Source organism: Cervus elaphus, chromosome 23 (assembly GCF_910594005.1).
Source record: "Cervus elaphus chromosome 23, mCerEla1.1, whole genome shotgun sequence".
In the NCBI taxonomy this organism is placed as follows: Eukaryota; Metazoa; Chordata; class Mammalia; order Artiodactyla; family Cervidae; genus Cervus; species Cervus elaphus.
In genome coordinates, this window is record NC_057837.1 from 734,794 (window position 1) to 750,491 (window position 15,698).

General features: G+C 48.0%; 1 pseudogene; it reads right to left on the reverse strand.

Annotated features, from left to right (window-relative positions):
- Positions 1 to 292: 292 nt before the first annotated feature.
- Positions 293 to 15,698, reverse strand: part of LOC122681763 — a 41,858-nt pseudogene continuing 26,452 nt past the window's right edge.

Below are 15,698 nucleotides of genomic sequence, written 5' to 3' on the forward strand. Positions count from 1 at the left end.
TCTCTTCTCTTCTGTGAAAGAAATGGAGGGGAGAGCTGTCCTGGGTTGGTTAGCACGATATCACCTATCTGAAGGACAGAAATGAAGAGCTTGGAGTCACAAACAGGATAGAGGTGTGGGTGGGAGCACTGTATTGGGGGCACAGAATAGAAAAGGTTGTTTCCATAGGAATGAAAAGAACCACTGACAGTGAGTGAAGCTTCAGATCTAGACGTGGGCGTCGCTGGTGTGGGGGAAGGGTCACTGCTACGCTCCGGGAGGAGGCGGCGGGGATGGGGGAGGGGGCCGGGCGCTAGTCCTTGCCAAGGATGCTCTTCAGGCTTCTCTGCTTGACTTCATCCAGCTCTTCCTCCAGCTCCTCCTTCTTGGACATGGCCAACTTGGACTGGTGATCCCGCACCACTTGGTCAATGTAGGGGGCACTCTGTGTGCCATACAGCATCAGCATCCACTCCTTCAGCACCCCCTTCTGGGGTGTGCTCCCCATGAAGCCCAGCTCCAGGGTCCAGGTGCTCCGGGTGTCCTCCCCCCAAGTGTGGGTGGTCATGAAAGGCCACTTGTCGAAGCCCACTTTGGCGGTGGCATCTCAGGAGCACTGGCTCAGCAGGATGGACTTGGTGCCCACAGGGGACATCATGTTGATGTTCAGGTCCCTCTCCTGGCCGCGCTGACCGTGACGACTGCTTGGACGTGCTCCAGATAGTGGACGAAGTTTTCCTTCCCCTCGCATGCGTCGGTCGTGAGTGTCAGCACCAGCTTGCCAGTGGTCAGAATTTTCCTGAGGGCAGAGTGGCGAGGAGACACAGTGAGAGGTGGGGACACTATCCCAGGTTTTTTTTTTTTTTTTTTTTTAATTTTTGACTGCATCCAGGGGCATATGGGACCTTTGCTCCCCCACCAAAGATCGAACCCATGTCCCCTGCATTGGAAGTCAGAGTCTTGATCACAGGACTGCTGGAGGATTCTTATCCCAGGGGTTTTGAAGGCCACTCTGGGGAGCGGGGAGAGCACGGACTCTGGGGTTTATTATTATACCAGCTGTGTGACCCTGAGAATGTCACTTGCAGTCTCTAATCTGTTTGGACGGGGGATGCAGCTGATGCAGTTGACCCCCTTCCCACTTCTCCTAGGTCTCTGCTGGGTTCTCTTGCAGCTGAGGCCCCTGTGGACCCTGATGGCAAAATGTCAGGGATTTGATCCGGAAGGAAAAACCCTAACCAATGATTGACAGGAGGATGTGAGTCAATACAGCCTGGGTTCCTCACTGCTGGCGGGAACAACTCCGTGTCCCCGGTGGGGTTGAGCCTAGTTGCCCGGGGCAGCTAGACACCAGTCAGCGCATCCTCTGTGTCTTCTCTATTGGGTTGCTCTCTCTCCCTGCCTACATCGCCTCCTCCTCACCTGTGTCTCCTGAGATCATCTTTCAGAAAAAAAACTGTCAGCACCCACGTCCCACTAGGGCAACTGAGAGTGGGACGGGAGCTCAGATGTCTTTCTTTTACAGCACTCAGTACTTTGATAAAGATAAATCATTGCTGAAATGATTGTTATGACTATCGTAACAATATGATTGCAGCTCAGAAGTGACTGGTCATGGCCACACCTGACCGGTATGAGGTTGAGCACACTCTCCCCTCTCTACTGAGCTTCTGCTATTCAGGTCAAGTGTTAATGTTGATTACCAAATTCACTTAAAATCCAGAGTTTGCCACAGCCTTCAGGGGCTTCCCTGGTGGTTCAGATGATAAAGAATCTGCCTGCAATGCGGGAGACCCAGGTTCAATCCTTGGGTGGGGAAGATCCTTTGGAGCAGAGAATGGCAACCGACTCCAGTATTCTTGCCTGGGGCCATGGACAGAGGAACCTGGTAGGCTACAGTCCATGGGGTTGCAAAAAGTCTGACAAGACTGAGCAACTAATACTTTGCTCAAGGAGCTGAGTGGGCAGGGGAGGGTGGGGGCTGAGCCGGACTGGGTGCTCTGGGAACATGATGGTGGCGGGGTGGGCCAGGCTGCCTCTGCTCACTGACTTGGATGGTCCAGTGCAGATGACTCACAGCCAGTTCTATTCTTCCCTTTTATTTTAGTCAAGCACCCTTCACGGATTCTCCTAATAAAGTCTCTTTAGAAAATTGCTTTTTGAGCTGACTGCTTCTCCAAGAAGATGAGCGCTGAGGAGACTCATAAACCTGACAGTCGCCACTCAGCGGCTCCCAGCCCGTTTCTGTGCAGCCCGGGGTAGACTTGGCCGCTGCCAGGGGGCCATGGAGCCCTGCAGCTGGCCCATGAGAAGCTGGATTCCTGGCACTAAGGGCTGCTTCTGCCAGAGGCCCAGCCGGCCTGGGCGCTGCCATTGGAGCCTCCCTGCCCAGCCTCTGAGCTCTTCCAGCATGGCATCTGCCCCAGACCTTGCTCATCAGCACCTGAGATCAAGTTCAGGTGGGCGGTGGGTGAGGGGGCAGAGGGCACCCAGGAGACCAGAGCCCTTCCATCAAGGCCCAACCTCCCTCACCCCAAATTTCCCTGACTGGTCTGACCGCCCTATTGCCTATCACCACTGTTTAGACGCCTTCCTTGTGCCCGGAGAAGCTGGCTGAATAGTCATTCATTCATTCATTCCACAAATATTGATCCCATGACTGCTAAGTTCTAGGCCCTGAAGACACACCAGCAAATGGGACAGGCTAGGTTCCTGTTCTCGGGGAGCCCAGCTGAATTAGTTCTGAAAGTGCTCTCGAGGGAGGGGCTATATACATATAGTTATGACTGCCTCGGGGCTTCCCTGCTGGCTCAGATGGTAAAGAACCTGTCTGCAATGCAGGAAACATGGGTTTGATTCCTTGGTGAAGGGAATGGCAACCCACTCTAGTATTCTTGCCTGGAGAATTCCATGGACACAGGAGCCTGGCAGGCTACAGTCCATGGGCTCTCAAAGAGTCAGACACCACTGAGTGACTAACATTTTCACTTTTCATGACTGACTTGCTTTGTTGTATGGCAGAAACCTACATGACATTGTACAGGATATATTCTCCAATTAAATTAAAAAAAAAAAAAAAAAGAGCTCTCAACTTTCCTTTCATTGAAATAATGCTTCTGAGACCACCCACAAAATTCAGTCTTCTGGACCTTATCCAAAATCTCAGAAATGAGAACCTCTGAGGAGTGGGGCCTTGAGAGATATATTTTTACACACAAACCAACACATTTGTATGTACTTTCTTCTTCTATTATTTGGGCACACTGTGTGTCTTGTGGGATGTTAGTTCCCCAATCAGTGATCAAAACTGGGTTCCCTGCAGTGGAAGCACCAAGTTCTAACCACTGGATCACCAGAGAAGTCCCTCCCTTTTTTTTCTAAGAAATTTCTATATATTTTAAAGTTTAAAGTTGCTGTCATAGTATATGTGTACATGTGCATTTTGCTGAGAATAAAACTGTCACAACAGAAGATCATTTGGGAAATGTAAATTCTTGATGAATTTGTATAAAACCCTGTAAGAAACATATAGGCAAGAACATCTACATATATAGTGAGAGGAATTTAACTTGATCAACTGAAACACAATAAAATACTTTTCCAGATTAAAAAAAATAATGCTGCTAACACTAGGTAAGCTCCCAGCTGGGGTGAGCCGCTGTGACGGTCACACTTCAGGGCTTCAGATTCCTTAACTAACATGAGGGCATCAGACGGCCTATTTCCAGTGTTGCCTCTGGCTCCAAATTCCAACAAGTATCTGGATTAGGACAGAGTGCTAAGTGCACTTGGAACTAGGAAGGAAACGGTCATTCCTCCTGGCATACGTTCTCCATCTCCCTTCCCCATCCCCCCCAAAAGCACAGAGCATGAGGATCAACAGAATGCCAGTCTTCCTGTCCATGGCCATTGTGGAGAACAAGGTCTGATGTCAACACAAACCACAACTAAGTGGAGTCCCAGAGCTCCTTCTCCTCAATACTGTGGTTGTACCACCTTTCTGCTAATTGGGAACGTAAGCCAAGATGCAGCTAACTACATCCTGCTCTCGTCACACTGCCCACAGTCCCCACCTGCTGTGGCCCAGAGCCTGCAAAGGCACAGATGCTGTAAGGCTTCCCCTTAGCAAAGTCCCTCTTTGTAAATCTCTCCCTCTTGGCAATAAGGGATGGAAGTTCCAGGCCCCAGGGCTCTGGAGATTGGATACTCTGAAACTGCCTAATGATACAGCTCTGCCTGGAAGCTGGCTGTCCCTGAATCAAATCCAGGGCGTCTCAGAAGGCCACAGAGAGGCATCACAGTGTGGTGGTGGCATCTTCAGTGTATTTTCCACGACTAGCAGCAGAGCTTACTGTGCCCACTTACTCCAGGTCCTGCACAGAGCCGCCCACACAGTGGAACCTCTCAGGCACCGTCTTCCAGTCTTTGGCCATCTTCACCATGGCACCTGTGTCTAGGACCCCGTAGCCAAAGAGGTGATCAAACTCCAGGCCAACCCAGTTCCTCCACCACTGATGGACCTCATTGTGAAGCTGGTTCTGCTTGGAGGTGAGCACAGTCAGATGCTGCATGTCTCTCCAGGTCAGACCCAGGCTGTGGACCGGAGGCAGGGCGTTTGAGGACAAGGGCATGGGACAGGGATGAAGGGAAGGAAAAAGAGACACAATGACTAAGATAGCACCTAGACCTCCAGTAAGATTTTGGAACATCTATGAACCCCCGAGTCAAGGGAGGATTATTCATGCATTATTTATAACATAGGTATAGCTGTACATCAATTAAAAGTCTTGCCTTTCTTACTTAAATATATTTCAAATGCAAAAACTGACACACACTGGGATGGCTAAAATGAAAAAGGCAGACAATACCAAGTGTTGACAAAGATGAAGGACAACTGAGTACTCTGCAGATGGGAGTATAAATTACTGCAAACACTTTGGAAAACAGTTTGACTCTTATCTTCTTCTGATGTTGCCCAAGTGCTTAAGCTGTGGCCCAGAAGTTCCATTTCTAGGCGTGTAGCCAACAAAAATGTGTGTATATATTCACCAGACATATATGTACTGGAAATGTCCATAAGCCCAAACTATGAAGCCCCCAAATGCCCATCCACAGTAAAGTGGATAAGCCAACTGAGATGTATTTATTGGACGTGGAACACTGCACTGCAGTGAGAATGAAACATAGCTACTCAGAATAACTGGGATGAAGAGAATGCTGACCCAAAGAAGTCAGACACAGAGGAGAACAAACTGTATGATTCCAGTCACTTAAAGTGGAAACACAGGCACAGCCACTGCGTGCTGTCGGAAGCCAGGCCGGTGGTGGGTCTCGGGCAGGCGGTGCTGGAGGGACACGGAGGCTGCTGGGCGCGCGCTGAGCTCTGTTTCCGGGTCTGAGTGTTGGCCGCGTGGAAACGTTCCGTTTGGGAACAGGGCACAGCCACTGCGTGCTGTCGGAAGCCAGGCTGGTGGTGGGTCTCGGGCAGGCGGTGCTGGAGGGACACGGAGGCTGCTGGGCGCGCGCTGAGCTCTGTTTCCGGGTCTGAGTGTTGGCCGCGTGGAACCGTTCCGTTTGGGAACACGGGCTGGCAGTTCTTCAAGAGCAGAGACAACAGCCACAATAGCTGGCTCCCCAGGGCCCAGGACGGCCCTCCTTGGCACTCTCTTCATTCAGCAAATAAACAAGTTGGCTTGCAGAGGTGTCTCTGGAAGTTAGTGTCTACTATTACTCAATGTCTGTGTTTTTCAAAGTGTCAGTCATGACCCATTTGTGGGCTAGAAGGTTGACTGACTGCATGGGCTGTGTATCTGGGTTGCACAGTAAAATCATTTGTGGAACATTTAAGACCAAACCGCTCCAGCCTCATCTCAGACTAAGTAAATCGGAATCTCTGGGAGGGGGACCCAGGCTTGGGAAATTGTTAACACTTCTCAGGTCATTCCAGGAGACAGCTGAGGTTGAGAAGTAGGTTCTTTATGAATGAAGCGGTCAAGAGTGGAAGAGAACAGAAAAGAATAACAGTGTGACTGTAAAATGGGGAAAGTGTGTGTGTGTTATGTGTTGGGTTGGAATGCAAAATGTATTTCTCACTGAGAGTCATGGTCAAAAAAGTTGTAAAAACTTTGCACTACAGTTCTCCTCAGAATCAAATGATTCAAAGAAAATCACTCATTTGATAAAATCTCATATGGGCAGGTTTCATTGGTTCAAAACTTTGAATGAGGGTCAGAAGATGCTAGTGATTCATATGCTCTTGAAATATAGACTTTCAGTTTTTAAGGAGAAACTTTCAAGGAAAGTCAATGCTTATTTGAGAAATTTAAGAACATATTTATTTAGGACATATGGTCCCCTGGACATACAGACTAGGTGAACAGTGTGAAATTTCCTGACATTAATTGTGGCTGAAAGCTCAGTGTTTTGGTAGAACAGGATTCTGAATCATTTAACCCAAAAGTGTTGATAAATGAGGATCTGCTAACTTCAAGGTGATCAGAAGGCTAGCTGGCAGGTGGAGTAGCTCTCACCTTTGCAAGGGGTTTTGCCACAATAATGTGCTATGCTTCCTGAAGGACCTCCATGGATTTACTCTCATGGGGCCCGTGAGAGAGAAAGAGTGTGTCAGAATGAGGATGTTCTCATTTCTAAACTAAATCAGAGCAAGGTCCATAGTCCAGCATCAGAATTTGTGACACTGGTTGAACAACCATTTGCTTATGCCTGAAAAGTAACACTGAGTCTCTCCTAGTTTTATATTCTGAGCAACTTCTGAATTGATCAAAGACATGCATATGTGCTAAGTCTCTTCAGTCATATCTGACTCTTTGTGACCTCAGGCTCCTCTGTCCATGGGATTCTCCAGGCAACAATACTGGAGTGGGTTGCAATGCCCTTCTCCAGGGGATCTTCCCAACCTAGGGATCGAACCCACATCTTATGATTCCTGCATTGGCAGGCAGGTTCTTTATCACTAGCACCACCTGGGAAGGCCTGACAGAAGACAGTGTGTTAGTGTTAGTAGTCCAGTTGTGTCCAGCTCTTTGCAACCCCATGGCCTGAAGCCTGCCAGGCTCCTCTGTCCATGGAATTCTTCAGGCAAGAATACTGGAGTGGTCTGCTATTCCCTTCTCCAGGGGATCTTCCCAACCAAGGGATCGAACCTGGGTCTCCTGCATTGCAGGCAGACCCTTTCCTGTCTGAGCCACCAGGGAAGCCCCATTGTGTAAAGCAGGGATCTCACAACCTGCTTCAAGCTTTAATCCTACTACGGCAGCTCAAGGGTTGTAGGTGACACCTATTAACTAACACAAAATAAATGTACAGAATATCTACAGTATGGAAATCACTCTGTTCAGTGTTAAAAGCAAGGAATAGGTCATGCTCTTAAATAGTTTATATAAGAGTTGGAAAAGTAAGACAGATCTATGGAAAAGCACTGCACAGTCAAGTGATTCTATGAACATCTATTGAGTGTGTATCATGTCCAGGCTCTGCACTAGTTCTGAGCAGGCTGTGGGAAGGTCCCAGAGCCTGCAGTCCAGGAGGCAGACAGACAGCTCAATATTTAAACAGGGGGGAGCCGAGCTCCCTCCCTGTCATGCCAAGGGAGTCAGCAATGGGGACCTGGAGTTATCCCAAGGAGAGCATCTCACAGAACGTGGACCAGCATCAGAACCACGTGGGGACCCATGACAAACATGGACTCCTGGTCTCAACCTCAGGTCTCTGGCATCGGACCTCCTGGAGGCTGTGGGCCTGAGGATGCACACTTAGGACTGTGCCCAGGTGATGCTTCTGCACACAGGGTTTGAGAACACGGGTCTGAGACGGCGGTTCACAACCTCAGCTGCACGTGTGGACAGCATGAACACAACGATGACGTCAGACAGGACCCAGAATTGTTGCTTCCACAGACCTGTCCATACCTCTGCCAAAGGCTTGAAGGATCCAGAGGCGGGAGAAGGCAAGTATTATGCAGGTGATAAACTTTAAAAATCACAGGAGGTCCAGAGCCCCGAGTGTCAGGGAGAGAGAGCCAGGGACTGAGGCAGGAGAGAACCACACTTTAGGAAGTCGGAACTTTATCTGAGGAATAGATACGAAGGCAGAGGCACTTGAGCTGGTCTTTAGAAACATCATCCAAAGAAGGAATTAAGATGTGTGGGATTGGAAGGCAGTAATATTTAACAGCAGTATGGAGGAATCTCTCAGACATAATGCTGAACCAAAATGCCCATACTGATACTTAGGTGATGGTCTATTTCCTGATTTGGGTGCTGGTTACATTGATGTTTAAGGCTTCCCTGGTTGCTCAGATGGTAAAGAATCTCCCTGCAATGTGGGAGATCTGTGTTCGATCCTTGAGTGGGCAATCCCCTAGAGAAGGAAATGGCTACCCACTCCAGTATTCTTGCCTGGAGAATCCCATGGACAGAGGAGCCTGGTGGGCTACAGTCCGTGGGGTCTCAAAGAGTTAGATGCGACTGAGTGACTAACACCAATACTACATGGATGTGTTAACTTTATAAGAAGTCTTTGAGCTGTCCCTAACATGTGTACACTTGTCTCTATGCCTATTATACTTTGATGGGGCTTACATGACAAAATCCATCCTTGGAAAGTCACTTTCAGAAACACTGTTCTAGCCTAGAACATGGGCCGCTTTACTGTGGATGATTCTCCTGGGCCAGAAGTTTGCCTCCTTATGACCCCCTCAGACCTGGCTTGGCCCTCTAGAACCCCACAGAAAGTCTGGGGTAATGGAGAAAACCCCACATATGGGAAGGTAACTGTGTGTGTGTGTGCTAAGTCGCTTCAGTCATGTCCAACTCTGTGTGACCCTGTGGACTGCAGCCCTCCAGACTCCTCTACGCAAGGGATTCTCCACGCAAGAATATTGGAGTGGGTTGCCATTTCCTTCTCCAGGGGATCTTCCTGAGTCCGGGATCAAACCTGCGTCTCTTACATCTCCTGCATTGGCAGACGGGTTCTTTACCACTAGCACCACCTAACCTCCACTAGAGATATCCTGCGAAACTTCTCTAATATTGGACTCCCTGGGAAATGTGAGCAATGATCCCTGGGGAATCAAGAAAGTGTTTTCAAGCATTTGGCAGAAAAGCATTTTATGAGATTAAACAACAAGGTGATGACTAATCAGGACAGAAGAATTGGTTCCCTTTATCCCCTGGAGCCACAGGGATGGTCCTTCTACCTCTTTCATGGTCCTGATGGGCGGATGTTTTAGACAGGATAATTTGTTTACTGCATTCAGGTTGCTTTGGAAAAGCTTTCTGGTTGGCCCTCAGAGTGGGAAACAGCCCTGACTGCTGCCACATATGTCCCCAACGACTCCCAGGTGCCTCGTCTGAACACAAAGAGAGGTGAGTTGCAGAAAGTGTTCACAAAGAGAGCTTCCTCCCTCTGGGCTCTCTCCCGGGGCTATTTCATGCTGATCAGAGGTTTTAACTCCTGGTTTTGTTGTTGTTCAATCGCTCAGTGGTGTCCGACTCTTCGCGACCCCATGGATTGCAGCATGCCAGGCTGCCCTGTCCTTCACCATCTCTGGGAGTTTGCTCAAACCTATGTCCATCAAGTCAGTGATGCCATCCAACCATCTCATCCTCTGTCACCCCCTTCTCCTCCCGCCCTCAATCTTTCCCAGCATCAAGATCTTTTTCAATGAGTCAGCTCTTCAAATCAGGTGGCCAAAGTATTGGAGCTTCAGCTTCATCTTCCCAATGAACATTGGAGCACTTTTGCCCACTGAAAAGCCTTGGACTTTACCACCCCAGGAAGGGTTTATGCAGCCCGGCTCCCTTGCCTTGATTTGGAATAAACTCTGAGGCATGATTTACACTCTAGAACTCCCCCTGGGGTCAGGCTGAGGCCAGAACCTCTGGAATCACATCCTTGATCAGATCCTTTCCCATCTCTAACCTGCTTCCTCTCTTTCCCAGTGGTCTCTGCTGGGAACACATTCTTAATGAATCACACCAAACTCTAATCTCAGGGTGTGTTTCCAACCCAGGTGGCTGGTGTTCTGAGAAATTTGAGGACTAGCTTCCAAGATGGGCTTGAACCACCTCCTACCGGGTATCACTTTCCCCCCTGTTTATGGCAAGAGAGTGCTCAGTTGATGACCACTGCTCCAAAATGAAGTATGCCTAAACAGTGACTGCATTCTTTTCTGTGAGGAAAGCTGCGAGTGTGGTAAAGAATGAGGAATAATTGGTGCAGAGCCCATGAATCTGTTGAAAGTTCCAGCAGCCTGTTCCAGCACTTTGATTGATCTAGATGTCACTTTGTTGGCATATAGGTAGCTTAGTGGCAAAGAACTCGCCTGCTAATTCAGGAGACATAAGAGATGTGAGTTTGATCCCTGGGTCGGGAAGATCCCCTGTATTCTTGCTTGAAGGATCCCAGGGACAGAGGAGCCTGGTGGGCTAAGTTGTTGGCATATACACCTGGGCAGGTGACTTTTTGCTTGCCAGAATCCAGGGAGACTTTGAGTTGAGTTCTGCCCTCTTCAATTTAAAAGGAGACCAAAAACTCCTTCTTGTTCCCTGTCCTCTGTGAGACTGTGGCAGGAGCAGCCTCCTTGTCTGCTCCCATCTAGAGTGAACGAGACCAACTCAGACTCTAAGACCCAACAGGTCCTGAGGAGAACAGTTTCATTTTTAGGAAATGCACATAATATATAAGGTTTTTTTTTTTTTTTTTTGTCTTGGTGCTTAATAGGAAGAGAGTGTCCATCTCTTCTTTCTTAAATTTTCCACCTGAGTTTTGTTAACAGAATCAAAGTTTGGCTTCGCCCAAAGACAGAAATCATTCCCAATTTGGGGCTTTATCTGTAAAAGGAGGATAATGATGCCTTTTTCTGCTTAAAGGCATAGGGGTTGGACTAGATAATCTTTTGAAGTCCTTCCCTATTCAGGGAATCAGCTCTTACCTCCTTTGCAAGTCAGAAAATGTACTGTATCTGTGGAGAGTCAAGCAGGGATGCCTGAAAATTGATGCTAGAAGCTCTGGTTGCCCAACAACAGCTGACAGGGATGGGAACTCAACTTCCCTTCCCCAGGAGCCAGAATCCAACTTCTTACAAGTTGCTGGTTCTGTATTCTCTGATAATTCCTTGCATAGTGGGCATCTGCACTTATACCACATGGATGTTGCCTGAAGCCACAAGTTCATTGCTCAAACCAAAGGTGAGTCTCTGGTTTGCACTAAGCCAGGGGAGCAGGTGGGCAGGGACCTCTGCTGATGCTCAAATCCAAGGTGGGTCCAGCAGCAGTGACGTGTGGCCTCTCCATGGGATGGTGAGAACAGAGAGGGTGGGCTCCTCTCACTGGTAGCTGGAAGGTAGCAGCAGAGCCCATTTCTTGGGCTACACTGTGTGACTTTGCCCACATTGTCTCATTATTAAAGTGAGTTCATCATAGAAGTTAACAAATCTGGAGCAAGAGCATCCTGTTTCCACCACATGTTCTGAAAACCTTGCTAGATAACCAGCTTGGCAATGATCTTCTTTCATTTAGCTGATTGGGAATATTATTAGAGTGAAACGGCCATGAAACCCACAGATGAAAGAAAATATCCATGTACCCCCATGTGTGGTTGGGTGTTGGGCTCTTGTGCTCTCTCAGGGATGTAATTTTGTGGGATGTGTGTGTGTGTGTGTGTGTGTGTGTGTGTGTGTGTATGTATTTCATTAGCAATGCCTGGCAGAGTTCATTGGCCCTGACTTTTTACTGACTCTCACACCCACTTTTGCCTCCATGGACACTTGGTGTTGGGTTGGGAGACTTGTGTTAGTTCACCCTGCAGAGCTGGCTCTTGGTCCCGAGCTGCAAACATACTTAGCCTCTAAAGCCAGTGCGAACACTCCAGCTGCTTCAGGAGCAGCCGCGGATGTTCCAGAATGCCTGAGGGTGCAGTTGCCATATAAATCTGGGGTTGCCTGGATGGGAAAAGTGTGAGGAATAAGTGAAGAAACCCCACTGCTTTAAACCCAAAACAACACAGAGCAGAGGATCTTCTGTTTCTTTTACTTAAAGTCTGCCTTGTTCTGAAGACGATTTAGATAGAGTTAAGAATAAGCTTAGCACTCATGTATCTATTTTGCCAGACATTTTATCTGAGCTTCCTAGTAGCCTATGCAAAAAGGGAAACACAATCAGTTATAGTGTCCATAAGATACAAGCAAGTCAACTGTTTAGAGAGGCAACTCAGCAGCTATTCTAATAAAGAGATATTTATTCTCTGGACCCTAAAAGGAAACATTATAGGTGGAAAGTGACAAGCCAATGCCACCACCATAGTTAAAGCAATGCTGGGGTTTGTTACACTGAGATTAGCTCAGAAAGCTCAGGGCCATTTCAAAAAATCTCTTTTCCCTTCAGGAAAAATGGGTGGCATTCCCAAAGAGGAAAAATGAAACAAGTTCAGGTAAAGTTTGCCTAGAGGGACAGCCATTAAAGAGAAAATGTTACATTCTCTACATCTAAAATCCACCAAGAGATTCTGGAACACAGTGAAAAAGACAACTGCTACATCAGTGATCACTCTAGGACTCTTCTTAAGTGGGGAGGCTGATAAGCTGAGTTTTAAAGGATGAAAGAGAAAATCCTCATCTTCAATGTTTGTGAGAGACAGGGTTTTCATTAAGATTGTTTATAAACCATGAGAATACTCATTTCTCCTGTTTGTCTGTAGGCTCCTTGAGTGGGTCTATTATTTTGGGGAACAAAGCATCAGGGAGGTTTAACATCATCTCCTGGGGAAAGTGACTGTATTCAAAGAGAATTCGGTGCCCCTCCTCAGCTGTAGTAGAAAGAGTCACAGACAGGGGCTGAGGACAGAGTGATCCCACTGGAAGGCTCTTGGGACAGGGAGGGGAGCTTCTGGGGGAGTGTATGGGAAAAGGTTTACAAGCAGAATGAGTTTGGGACCACCCTCACTTGTCCCTTTCTGCCCACACAGCTCAGAAGATGTGGAAGGAGTTGACACATTTTTCATCCTCCCCAAGACTAAGGGGAGCTGAGGGAGCTCATGGGAGAAATCAGCGGGTCTCATGGGGGAGCCAGGCTAAGGCCTGGGTCTCTTGCAGGCAAGGAACTTCTGCTAGCTCATGTGAGAACCTGGCCAGCTGGATGGGTGGAGCCCAGGCAGGACCTTGTGACTGAAGGGCTAGCTGGTACTGATGACTGCATTCTTGTTCCTGCCTTACTCCCAACCCTGGAGAAGGTGGTGACGAGGCAGGATGCAGCCCAGCAGGACTATTGAGCCACCCAGTAAATTCCTGGCTTGGAGGACTGAGAAAAGGCTGTATGTCTAGCGGACTTGGAAAATTCACTATTAAACCTAAGTGCCCAGGAAGGAAGAGTTGCTCAGAAGAGTGCAATAAATGTCTCTGATTCTTAATCTTTTGGTTTCTCAATTGTGGACCCGGTTTAAAAATATTATGAAACACACTACTCTTCCTTTGCAAAAACACACATGTGCCCACTTCTAGGGAGGTCTGGGGACCAGGAAAAGTCCATCCTTGGATGCCATTTCTAAATTACTCTAATAAATGGATGTGTTCTTGGCTCAGATGGGGTGCATGTTTGATGCTCCAGTTCTTAATATTAGTGACCTTATAAGCAATGTGCTGGGGCAACATCTTGGTAAACTAGAGTTCATCATTATTTGTAAGCCAGAACAACGAACAGGAAAATCTGTGGACCATGAGCGGGAAGGAGGTCATGGCGTTCTTGTTTTTCGTGAGGTCTCGACCTTGATAACAAAGCATCACCAGCCTAGAAGAGGGGGCATCTCCCCTCGGAATGGGGGGCTGACTCTTTGAAGGAGGGCCCTCCTTCCATGATGTCACCGTGTCTGGGTATGACGTCACAAATGTCTACGCGCACCCCTGGCCCGCACTCACCACACCGGCCTCAGGATTCCGCTTGCGCCCGTTGTTGAAGGTGAAGGCCAGCGTGGAGGAGAAGCTCTTGTGGTAGAGCGTGGTCCTGCCATCGTTGATGGCCGAGTTGATGGAGATCGTCCACATGCTCGATGCGTAGCCATCGCAGTTGCAGTCGTCATAGCTGCCGCCGTCGCCTGAGGCCCACACGTAGATGCTGCCTGTGTCCCCGCGGCCCTGGGGGTGGGGGACAGAGAGGGATGCACAGGCTGCAGGGGGGTCCGCCTGGCCTCTTAAGCAGTTGAAGCCAAGGGCTGGCTTCGTTTCTATCTGCCCTTAAAAACCACTGTCCTTCTGAACAGGCACCCTGAGAATTTTTCTTTGCAGGAAGGATTCAGTATAAAGTCACCTCAATTTACAATATAATCTGGGAATAACAAGGTGGGAAAGACTGGAAGAATCTCCTTAAAACTGACAAGTGAACTGCTTTTAAACATAGAACATCCTCATGGTAAAAAATCAAAGTATATGGAAAGGAAAATGAAAAAAAAAAAAATCCCTCTACATGTAATACTTACATTCTTTCAGGCATTTTTCAGCAAAAATGCAAACGTACTTGTAAATTTATACTTAGCTGTGTAAGATGTAAAAGATATTTATATCTAGCTTCTGTTTTACACATATTATGTATATTTTACATAGGTTTACATGTGTATGTAGATATTGTAAGTATTAAATACACATTTACTTACAGATTATATATATATGTTATATATATATATATATATACATATACATATATATATATGATACATATCCCTGGGAAGATCCCCTGGAGGAGGGCATGGTAACCCACTCCAGTATTCCTGCCTGGAGAATCCCATGGACAGAGGAGCCTGGAGGTCTGCAGTCTACGGGGTCGGAAAGAGTCAGACAGTCTTAGCAGTTGAGCATGCACACGCTCCAGAGGAAAAGAGATGTCTGAATTACCTCCAAGGTCTCCTGCCTCCTGACAATGAGAAGTCACATTTTGATTGCTTCTAATACGACTTGGAGTTAATTAGCCTGTGACTGACTGAGTTGAAACATCAACAAAGATTGATTCAGCCACTAGCTAGGAAGTGTCCTCAGTGTCTTGGTAAATCTGTCTTGGAAAACTTCATCCAAACTGGCAACTGCCCGCAGAAACCAAGACCCAGAGGGAACCGTAGCATCTTTACAACTGAGAGGGTGCAAGGCTCACCCTCTCAAGCAGGCTCAGATTAGGGCTCAGTGTCAAGGATGGGGCCCTTGGAAAGTGAAACAGACGTGAATCAGCATCAGTGAGTGAGGCTACCCGCTGGGGAACCTTCCCTTGAACCAGCCCACAGGTGGGCTGCTAGTGAGACAGGCAGCCTCTGCTAAAAGGAAACCAATGCTGAAAGCATCCTCACCTTGATGTAGGGAGACTGGTTGTGACTCTAACCTGTTAGGCTTTCTCTGTATTCTTGGCCCCTTTATATTATAGTCTATAGCCCTTCCCACTAAGAGAGGGAGGTCTGTTTCCCACCCTTGAGTCTGGGTTGGCTTTCTGCCTTGCTTCAGCAAATGGGATGTGGTGGGCAGTGGTGCTGGGTTGATTCTGAGCGTAAGTCTCAAGGAGCCCAACCCATGTCTGCTTTCCCTCAGAGGCCATGGGAACCAACCTGAGTTAGCATGCAGGTGATGACAGACAGCCTGGTCAGGTTCGCTGCCACAGCTAACAGTGACCCCACATGGGAGGCCACCCCAGACCAGCCAGTCTGTGGCTCATATTCCAGCTGACCACAGA